General features: G+C 40.9%; 1 long non-coding RNA gene across 1 annotated transcript; it reads left to right on the forward strand.

The window, feature by feature from the left end:
* The first annotated feature begins 4832 nt into the window (after nt 1-4832).
* On the forward strand, nt 4833-5787 carry LOC146690330 (uncharacterized). Its single transcript, XR_014915618.1, has 3 exons — nt 4833-4888; nt 4967-5023; nt 5456-5787. It is a non-coding gene; the product is annotated as an uncharacterized LOC146690330 (long non-coding RNA).
* The last annotated feature ends 5434 nt before the right edge of the window (nt 5788-11221 follow it).

Raw genomic sequence — 11221 nt, forward strand, 5'->3', positions numbered from 1 at the left:
AGAAGCCATGCATTCTTCTTCAGTGCAAGATTTTGAAGAGGTAACATTGACCTAGGACAGATTTTAATGAATGTTTCTCATGCACGATGTGTACCCTACGCTATTTGCCGATAGTGAAATGGTTTATTCATCCTCTTGAGTGATGCATTTTTAGTAACTGTCAGATTACTGTTCTTTTGTCTTCATTTTCTATCTGTTACACACGAAGACTGAGACCAGCCAGATTCAGAAGACTGTGAGCTGCCTAAAGCCGCAACCAAACAGCTTTCCAAACAATGATCTGGACCTGAAACATCCAGAGCCTGAAAGGGTAAATATAATCCAGTGTACCACTTAATGAACTAATAATTTAATCTATCATCATTCTTTATGGATGCTGTGTGTGTGTGTTTGGCAGTCACCTGGGTGTGATGTGATTTACATGGACGAAGTTTATTAGTTGATATCTGCAACTGAATTGAAAACACCTCACCTTTCCAACTGTCCAAAACAAATAAATGTTGCAATATTTTGCTAACAGTTTCACAATCATCGTCTGGTGTGCACAACAATATCATCTTTGGACAAGTGCATTCAGTGTGTGGGACCGGTTTCCTCCCTCAAGTGGCTTGGCTATAAGTGCAAAGGTGAGACATTTAGTGAATAGGTACAGTGTATAGTAAAAAGCATTAATAGAGTTCAACAAGTTAAGACTAGCTGAAATGAACACTGCTCCCTTTTTAATTAATGGGTGGTCACGTCTAATTAAAGAAATGTAGTATTACCTCATTGGTGCAGGACCTTGTAAAAATGGTATACTTGGGATTGTCCTCAATTCCCCATTCCATAACATAAACTGCTCAAAATAATAAAGGGAACACTTAAACAATGCGATGTTACTCCAAGTCAGAACACACTTCTGTGAAATCAAACTGTTCACTTAGGAAGTAACACTGACAACCAGTTTCACATGCTGTTTTGCAAATAGAGTAGACAACAAGTGGAAATTATAGTCAATTCACCATAATAAAGGACTGGTTCTGCAGGTGGTGACCACAGACCACTTCTCAGTACCTATGCTTTCTGGCTGATGTTATGGTCACTTTTGAATGCTGGCCGTGATTTCATTTTAGTGGTAGCATGAGACGGTCTACAACCCACACAAGTGGCTCAGGTAGTGCAGCTCATCTAGCGTAGCACATCAATGTGAGCTGTGGCAAGAAGGTTTGCTGTGTCTGTTAGTGTAGTGTCCAGAGCATGGAGGTGCTACCTGGATGTGGAGTAGGCCATAGGAGGGCAACAACCCAGCAGCAGGACCGCTACCTCCACCTTTGTGCAAGGAGGAACAAGAGGAGCCCTGCAAAATGACCTCAAACAGGCCACAAATGTGCATCTGTCTGCTCAAATGGTCAGAAACTGACTTCATGAGGGTGGCTTGAGGGTCCAGCGTCCACAGGTGGGGATTGAGCTTGCAGCCCAACACCATGCAGGATGCTTGGCATTTGCCAGAAAACACAAAGTTTGGCAACTTCGGCACGGGCACCCTATGCTCCTCACAGCTGAAAGGAGGTTCAAACTGAGCACGTGACAGTCTGGAGATGCCGTGGGGAACGTTCTGCTGCCTGCAACATCCTCCAGCATGATCATATTGGCAGTGGGTCAGTAATGGTGAGGGGTGGCATTTCTGTACCTGCCAGAGAGCCTGACTGTCATTGGGTAACAAGATGAGGTCCTCGGACCCTTTGTGAGACCACATGCTGGTGCGTTTGACCCTGGGATCCACCTAATGCGAGACGACACTGGACCTCATGTGGCTGGAGTATGTCAGCAGTTCCTCCATGACAAAGGCATTGATGCTATGGACTGGCCCGCCTGTTCCCCAGACCTGAATCCAATTGAGCACATCTGGGACATCATGTCTCACTCCATCCACCACAAACTGTCCAGGGGTTGGCAGATGCTTTAGTCCAGGTCTTGGAGGAGATCCTTCAGGAGACCATCCGCCACCTCATCCCGAGCATCCCCAGGCATTGTAGGGAAGTCATACAGGCATCTGGAGGCCACACACATTCAACTACACACTTTCATGCCATTCAACTACCTAAAGAACAAAGTATTTAATAAGAATAATTCCTTCATTCACATCTGGGATGTCCTTTTTTTTTTGGTGGGGGGGGGGGGGGATTAGCAGTGTATGTGTAGTCATTAAAATATCCTTAAGTGTGAACAGTTTGGTTTTTTTTTTTTTTTTCAGCATTTGACATTACTGCAATGCTTTGACAAAAAACTACTTCACTTAAATAGAACTGCAAAGCTAAATTAAGTCTATCAAAATGTGTTTCAGTTTGTTTAGGGGTCTGGCACAAATCTTGCCTTGCAAAATTGGCAAATCAGAATTGCCACCAGTCAACACAGGTGTGTATCCCATTCATATTTGGCTTGACTTTGTTTTTCAGTTTATTTTTTACCTGTCTAAAGTATTGATCAATTAAAATAACTTTTGTTCTTACATTCCAGAAAGAAGAAATTTCTGAATATTCAGGGGAGGATGGATTGCCACATTCAGTTCAGGATCAAATATCAAGTGATGATGATGGCAACCACAGCATATCAGAAGAAGAATATGTGCCAGATTCAGAGTCATATGATGAAGATTCAGATGAAGACATCTCATTATTGCCAAGCACATCAAAAGGTCTGCTATGCCAAAATGACATCTCCAAAGCGCATGAACAATCAGATTCAATTAATTTAATCCACAACTTGACAAAGGACAAGCCACAAGATAAAAGTGAGCTTTGCGAAACTGAATCAGAAAAAATGACTTTAAGTAAAAGAAATTACTGCTATTTTTGTGGCAAACCACAAGCTAAAATTTCCCGCCACCTGAAAACGCACAAAACGGCTCCTGATGTTGTGCATGCATTTTCCCTGCCTAGAGACTCAAACGAGCGTAAAAGTCTGTTAGAGAAATTGAGAAATAAGGGAAATTTTAAGCATAATGCTGCAGTTTTGCATGGTGGAGTGGGACCACTGAAAGTGAAGAGAAGACCCAAGATTAAAGCAGTAGAGGGAAAGTTTGCTCATTGCTTTTATTGTCAAGGGATGTATGTTCGCAAGGATCTTTGGAGACATGTCCGCAGATGTCCGAACAAACCAAAAGATGACACGGATAAAGAACCTGGAAGAACCAAAGTACTCGGCCTGGCTTTAACTCTGGAGTCTCAGTGTTATCCGCAGGTGTCAAGTGGAGTCTGGAAGGTTCTTGCTGTTATGAAACAAGATGAGATTGCCTCAGCTGTGCGAAATGACTTTACTGTTATTCACTTTGCCCAGTCCCTCTACAATAAACATGGACAAGACCCTACAAAGTATGATTATATACGACAGAAGCTTCGTGAAGCGGGACGTTTGTTGTTGTGTCTGCGCACAGAATTCTCAGTGCATAACATGGAAGAAGCTATTAAGCCTGCTAATTTCCAGAGAGTTGTGCAAGCAGTAAAGAAAGTTTCAGGTTTTGATGAAGAGACACTGTCATACAAAACTCCAAGCCTTGCGCTGAAACTGGGACATACACTGCATAAAATGTCTGACATTATCCATTGTCGTGCCCTCATGACAGAGGATGAAGCCCTAATCAAGTCCACTGATGCGTTCAAGAAGTTGTATGTCTCCAAATGGTCCGAGATGGTGTCTCACCGTGCCTTGAACACATTGAGTGAGGCAAAGTTTAACAAGCCATCAACATTGCCCTTTACAGAAGATGTTCGGATTCTCCATCACTACCTTCAAAAATCTGCAGAAAGTGCCTTTTGCAGCTTGGAGAACGAAGCCACAGCTCAGAATTATGCCCAACTTGCACAAGTTACACTCTCACAAATCATTGTGTTCAACCGAAGACGTTCTGGAGAGGTTTCAAAGATGCGCCTCAAAAGTTTTCTTGAAAGAGACAAAACAGCACTCCACACAGATGTTGCCATGGGGCTCTCAGAAATGGAACAGAGACTCTGTAACTATTTCTGTAGAATAGAAATAATGGGGAAAAGGGACAGAAATGTTCCGGTTCTGCTAACACCAAGCATGCCGGATGCTCTGTCACTACTGGTTAGTAGGAGGCCTGACTGTGGTATTTGTGCCACTGATATCTACCTCTTTGCAAGACCCCGATCAATGAGTCATTACAGAGGAATGGACTCCTTGCGTGTTCATGCACACCAGTGTGGAGCAAAGCAGCCTGAGTATCTAAGATCGACACAGCTCAGAAAACATGTTGCCACACTCTCGCAGATTTCCTGGGTCATGATATCCGCGTTCACCGCGAATTCTACAGATTACCAGTTCCCACAACACAGCTGGCCAAGATTTCCAAACTGCTTTTAACACTGGAAAAAGGACATCTTTCCCAGATCCAGGGGAAATCACTGGATGAGATCAAAATAGAAGGTTTGTATTGAAAGGAGCAAATATTAGGGCAGTAGTTGAATATTATGCTTTATCAACAGAATTAAAACCTAAAAGCACAGACCATTCTGTTAAATGTCCATGATTTAAGGTTCTTGAAGTCTATTGTTTCATCACTTTGCAACATTTGGCAAACTGCAGAGTGGTGGCCTTAAATAGTAAAACTATGTACTATAATTTCCAGTATTTGTTCTGTATTTTGTCATATCTCGTTGTTAATGTGAGGTTTTTGGGGGGGTTGTGTTTGTTTGTTTTTTTGTTTTGTTTTCCCCCCCCCACAATTTCTCAGATGAAATTGCATTAAGTGATGCTGAAACAAAGGACAGTGAGAGTGAATCAGATGATGATGACACAGCACTCACAATGTCGGCGTGTGGCACCAGTGAGCCTGCACATGCAGTAGCTGATTCCACAAACACAGCGCAGCTCCAAGACACTGTAGATTGTGGTAAGTTACCACTAGCTTGGTTTCTGTGGATAAAATGTTTGTTACAAATATTAAAACTTAATCAAATTGTGTAATCAGCAGATGAAGGACCACTCACAATGCCTGCAGCAAGTGAGACTGCTGCTCCCTCTGAAGGTAAGGGGTGCAGTTGGTTCTCTAAGCGTATTATTGTTTCATCACTTTGCAACATATGGCAAACTGCAGAGTGGTGGCAAAAAGTCACTTGGATGAGTGACAAAATGTTTCTCCCACTGAAAACGCTACGTCCAGATTAACAGAATCAACGTTTTGGGATTTACTTACCTGGATGATTGAGCATGCATCAAGAGACTTTTATTCAACTTTTTATTTAGTCTTTTATTCACAGCGGAACACTAAATGTTGTCTCATTTTAGAAATTTGATAAATTTTCAAAGAGAATTTTAGCTCGTTTTGATATTGATGGTAGCAACACATTTCAGAAGTTAATACAGGGTAGCATCCATTCTTTTAACAAGCAAATGTTTTTTGTTTTTTTTGTTGGGTTTTTTGTTTGTTTTAACTACTACTACTTTATATATCTTCCAGAGAAAAATGCTGCTCAATCCCACAATTCCCGAAGAGCTCCCAAAAACATGTGGTCCAAGGCTGAGGTTGCTGCAGTGATGAGGCATTTTAAAGACCACATAAACGAAGGGAAACTAGCCACCAAAAATGAATGCAGTCATTGCAAATTGGTAGAAGATCCGGTGTTGGCAGGAAGAACAGTTCAAAACATAAGAGATTTTGTAAGAAACAGAGGATTAACTGCAAAAAGGCAGAAAAAAAATGAACTAAAATAACTGTTTAGCCAGATGTGGTTTTACATCTTGGTCAGATTGCCAATTGTTGTTAACACTGATGTTCTGTTTAAAGAAAAAAAAAGTTCTTGTTAAATACAGAAGCAGTTTGTATTTCATAATTTTTACATTTAATTTACTTAGGGTTTTTTTTTGACGGGTTATATTTAAAATAAAAAATTATAAATGCATATTTTCTCCCCTTAATATTTACCTTTAAACTATTAAAATTCATTTTAAATGTTTTTAATTTTTCTGTTTTCTATATTTTTATATTTCTGTGGGAAGCGTGGGCATTTTTGTCCATAGATTTCTTTTTTTATTTATGGTTAAAATTAATGTTCAGATCCAAGAACACTAATAAAATGATGTTCCAGTAATCCTGTGTCCTGTCAGATGTGTATTTATGGTAATGATGAGCTATTTAAATATTACATCATTGTCCCTTTAAAGACCCAATATTGTTTTTTTTGGACCTCATAAAACACATTGTTGTCAAGTGGACAATGTCTCCAGAAAACACAATAGAGTCTGGTTGGTGTGTATCAGTGTATCTAGACTTCTATAGGGAGTGTATGAGGTCTGAAGTGACCCAAATTTTTTTCAGATTTTTTCGAACACTTTAACCTCACTCCCTTGGCTCTAAGTCCTTTGAAAAGGGTAGTCCACTTAAACCACCACCGGGCGGATTGACGTAGGATAGTCCCTCCATACCACATAGACCCGTGTGTGTGTGTGTGTGAGTGGTCTTAGAAGAAAAAAGTAAGTTCCAACTGTATGTTTATGCAATTTTACTTCAGGATTAGGTGACAGAAATTAAGTTGACAGTCCATAGGTGATATAAGGTTACTGTAATGAGTATCATTAGTGAGCTTGCATCCCACCTGCACTGTGTAAAACAACAGGCCAAGCCTCAGAGGAGTGGCCTGACTACAGCCAGTCTCTAAACAACTAATTATCTCACAGTAGCTACTATGAAGGACTTTTGGGATGTTTTCCCATGTATCACTGTCATTAGCAGGATCCGTGAACCTGATCTAATGTAGTATATCACAACAAACATCCAGTACCTTTGGGTCTTCACACCAGAGAGAAGAGAGAGAAGGAGAGAATTTATTATTTCAATGGCCTCCACAATGTGTCACTAAGTTGTAACTATCACAGACGTAACTGTCAAAAGGATAAAGTGGTCAACAAGCCATTTTGTCTTTTGGCCTAAGAGAGCAATTAAACTTGCCTTGTATTAAAAAGTTTGGTATTAATTATCAGAAATAGGAGATTTAAAGAGTAGCCTTCGAAGCGTACCTGACTATGGTGTAAACTAGTATAATGGATTTTAAATAAACAAGATGTGATTCAAGCACAGATTTTGAACAAGTTTTACCTTCTGAAGTCAAAGTTATCACATGTGCTAACCAGTGGCGGGGTGGCTTACTGGGCTTAAGCCCGGGTTGTTTTTTCAGAAGCTCAGGGTCTTTTGGAGTGTAATTTTTTCATAGTTAGATGCCTGGCTGACAACTGTATAAAACAAAAACTACACACAATATTTGAAGCACATAGTGCACACTGGCAGGGCCTGGCAGGGCCTGGCAGGGCGAAGGACGCGGTCTCAGCTGAACTATGGACACGCACACACATACATATACTGATAAGCACTCGCTGACACATCACCCTCCCTACCCCGGATCCAACGCCACCTCCAACGCTTACCTCCCCTCTGATGTGGACATCGGGTCAGCTGGAGGCGCAGTCGAAGATTGCAGCGGTCCCAGATCAGATGTACACACTGGAACACTTTCCCGTGTTGCTTGTCTGTGTTTATTGTGCTATGGTGTGTTAATATCTGTGCATTCCTGTATTATCCTTTTGTGTTACGCATTTTGATGTTTTTTTCCTTGCTACCTAGCCTGACCTGTCTCCCCAATGTGATGTTTGTGTATTGTATGTACGGTCGGCAAGGTCTGTCATCTCGGTTGTGGGGAGCTGCTGCCTGCGAGTTTGCTGTTGGAGAAGTGGAGCCAGGCAGACAGAGGAGAACTGAAGTTTGACCAGGTACCAAAGCAAATCATTCATACTGTACAAACAATGTAAATATGACAGTGTATCACGAAAGATTGATATCAAACTGATCACTTGACCCATATTACATTACTTGTTCTTCAAGTGAATCAACAAATGGCGAAATGAAAAGCCGAACAACAACAATGTTGTTTCTTTAGAGAGTCTTAGCTTACATTTGTGTTTATTTCATATTTTCAGTTGTTACCCTCCACGGCTAAATAAATTGGTTTCAGAATACAAGAATGGACATAAGGGGCTTCTTTCAAAGAAAACACTCAGGTAGATGTTATTTTATATATTATGCTTTGTATGTTGTTCAGTATATTTCTATGCAAAACAAGAGGAATTTCAATACACAGCAGGATATTCACAGTTGAAACCAGATATTTACATACACTTTATGGAAAACATAAAACAAGAACATTTTTTTTACTGTACAACATCAATTTAGAGTAAACTTGTTTTGTTTTGGATAAATAAATATTGAAATATCTTTTGAATTAGTTACATGTCAGAATAAAGAGAGCTGTCTATGTTTTTTATCACTTTCATCAAATTTAGGAGTATACACTAAGTTTATTGTTAATTAATAAGAAAACTCCAGACGATTCCATTCTGAGCTGAAGAAGCTTCTGATAGGTTAGTAGAGTCCATGTGAGTAAACTGGTGGCACACCCGTGGATGCATATAAGGCAAAACACAGAGCCTGTTTCTTTGACATAGGAAAATCAAGAGATATCAACCAAAACACCAGGAAAAGAACTGTGGAGCTCCATAAGTGTGGCTCAATTTTGAATACAATTTGGTGCCATTTACAATTAAGAAATACAGATAGTTTCTCTCTTTACTCTTAAAGTTAACAAATGTGCTTTTTATATTTATCAACCTAAAAAAAATAAACATTTAGCCTGATTTTATGTTACAATTAAAAAAGTGTTTGTGTTTTTATCTGAAGAGTTTGTAAATATCTGGTTTCAACTGTATGATGTTGGTGTTTGGCTTGATTGTCAGCACAAAGAGGGAGAGAGAGGAACAGAGAGGGAGAGAGAGGGAGATGGAGAACGAGGACAGAACAGAGAGGAAACAAGAGCCAGGTGAGACAGACATGTTAGTCAAATGGTTGTTTACCAAAAGTATCACCGTATCATAGGTACTCATGTATCTCGTACCTAGTGTTTCTTTTTAGGTTTGTTATTTTTCAAATTCCATATTTATTAAGTTATGCAGGCTTGTTTGCACAACAAGCCTGCATAACTTTTGCATAACTTTTGAACAAAACTCAAAACAGAGCCTATTATTCTTTCAGTCATTTCTAACACCCCCCCCCCCCCCCCCAATCCCACATGCATACTACCCCGGGTGTATCAAGTGTCTCCCTCCGCCTCTGGTGTTAACCCTAACCCTCCCCCATACCCAGCAACAATCATTGCTAGCAGACTGTGCTCTGCAATAGCCAACTAAAATGAATACTTGAATCCCGAATATGTATTGAGATGACACTCAGTACACTCAAATATAACACTAAATGTGAATAGGAACAATTTTGCTTTTATATTATTCTGCTTAGTTTAAAAGTGTCATTATCACATAATGATACAATATATAAAAAATCTTAGTGTTATTTACAGTAAGATGTGTCCACGACATGTTTTGATGCCTCATTATGTTGGCTTCAATCTATTAATTTGGTGGAGTTAATCAAACTGTCAAAGTTACTGACAGCGGAGAATCAGCGAGGTTCCTGCTTTCTACTTGTTCATCTTAAATTGGCCATGCGATTATCAGATATTATCCCAGAGGGTAAATGAGTATTGTGCTGTTTGTCAATTACACCCATTGTTTTTACACAGTGCACTATTTTCACAGAGCCAAAAATTATTTGGAGAAACAGTCCTGTCCTGTCCAGTGTTTTTGAGTTTTCTTATATTTTGACATTCATTGTTTATGTTTAAGTATCATTTAGATTTCCTGATTCTCACTATTGATGCTTCACGCTCGGCTGCAAACCGCTCCAGTGCAAGCTGGAGGCCATTACCTGATAAAGCAAACAGAACCACATCATCTCAAAAGGGTAAAGAGCTGGTCCGCGACCGGGATGAGTTTCCTGGGGAGGCTAAGGAGTGTGATCCCCCTATTGTTGGAGCACACCCTCCTGGGGTTGCGGGCTATGGCCCCTGTGGAGATCAGGGAAATATTTTACTGCTACTATTCATAACCATCATCATTAATTACCATTTCATCAAAGCATTTATTCAATAGATTACACATGTTCTTAGTTACGATTATTACACCTATCACAGAGAGCTTCTGTCTGGTAAAAGGTTAGAAGCATCAACGGGCGGGGTGAGGCTGAGTGCGTTGGAGGTCGAGACATACACACACAAACAGTAGTTAGACTCATGTTTAGGTAAGAGTTCAAATAATAGTTTGCAAAAGTTTGTGACTGCAAATTTGTGTTTGCCTAAGGGACAGTTTGTTCCAGGAGATAAGCGAGAGCTAGAAGATTAATAGGAAGCACCTGGCCTCGAGACGGAGAAGATGTCCTTTGAAATGTGTCAAAAGTTGTCAACAGAACATTTGTGGTTTTGAAACTTATGCATGTATTCTATCTGTCATGGTCCTGGGTCGGTGACCCAGCGCTTTTAGTTTATTATCATTTGTTATCATTATCATCACGGCATCCGTGCCACCCTCATGGGAAGGGCTGAGGATCCCCAGACGAGGCGTCACCCAGTAGCCACCGAGCAGAAGCTAGAGGGGGCTGCACCGGCGTGCCCGCCGGCTCTGCCGGCAGCCAGCTGTGCCAGAGTGAACCGAGCCGCAGGACCAGAGGCCGGAGGCCCGAGGGCCCCCCACACCCCGGAGGAGGCCTGACCGAGCAACAGGTGCCAGGCCCCGCCAGGTAGCCACCGGGAGTGAGCTGGTACATACCTGAGTGCCCAGCCCCGGACACCAAGAACCACCAATGCACCGACCCCTGAGGGCATCAGTCACCGGCAGGGAGTGTGGTGAGGGGAGATAGGCCTTGTATCTGCTTTGAAGCATGAGGGGGCGTCATAAATAATACCCTGATGTTATAAAAACAACTGCTTGTGTATCATTTGGCGGAGATCGATGCTGGTGTGTGCAGTGTTCATCTCTCCATGCGTGTGTTCATTAAAAATCATCGTTTGACTTAACTCTTCTGTTGTTTTTGTGCTCACCCTCAATATTTGAACCTGTAACACTCCCCACACCCTCTATCAAATAGTTGTAATAACTAAAAGTTAAAATGAATAAATATCAAGTTGACCAGTTTGGCAAAGCCATAATGATCCACTTGGAAAAATATATCCATAACCAAATGGGACAGGCAAAAAAAAAAAAAAAAGGAATAATATATCCATTGGGCATCTTTCTTGGCCTTCAGACAACAATTCTGATTGCTTCAGTGCTGAACGGGACAGGCAAAAAA

The sequence above is a fragment of the Copadichromis virginalis genome, linkage group LG16, assembly GCF_057382275.1.
Source record: "Copadichromis virginalis isolate Kocher_CV1m ecotype Utaka linkage group LG16, C_Virginalis_male_GT1.1, whole genome shotgun sequence".
Taxonomy (NCBI): domain Eukaryota; kingdom Metazoa; phylum Chordata; class Actinopteri; order Cichliformes; family Cichlidae; genus Copadichromis; species Copadichromis virginalis.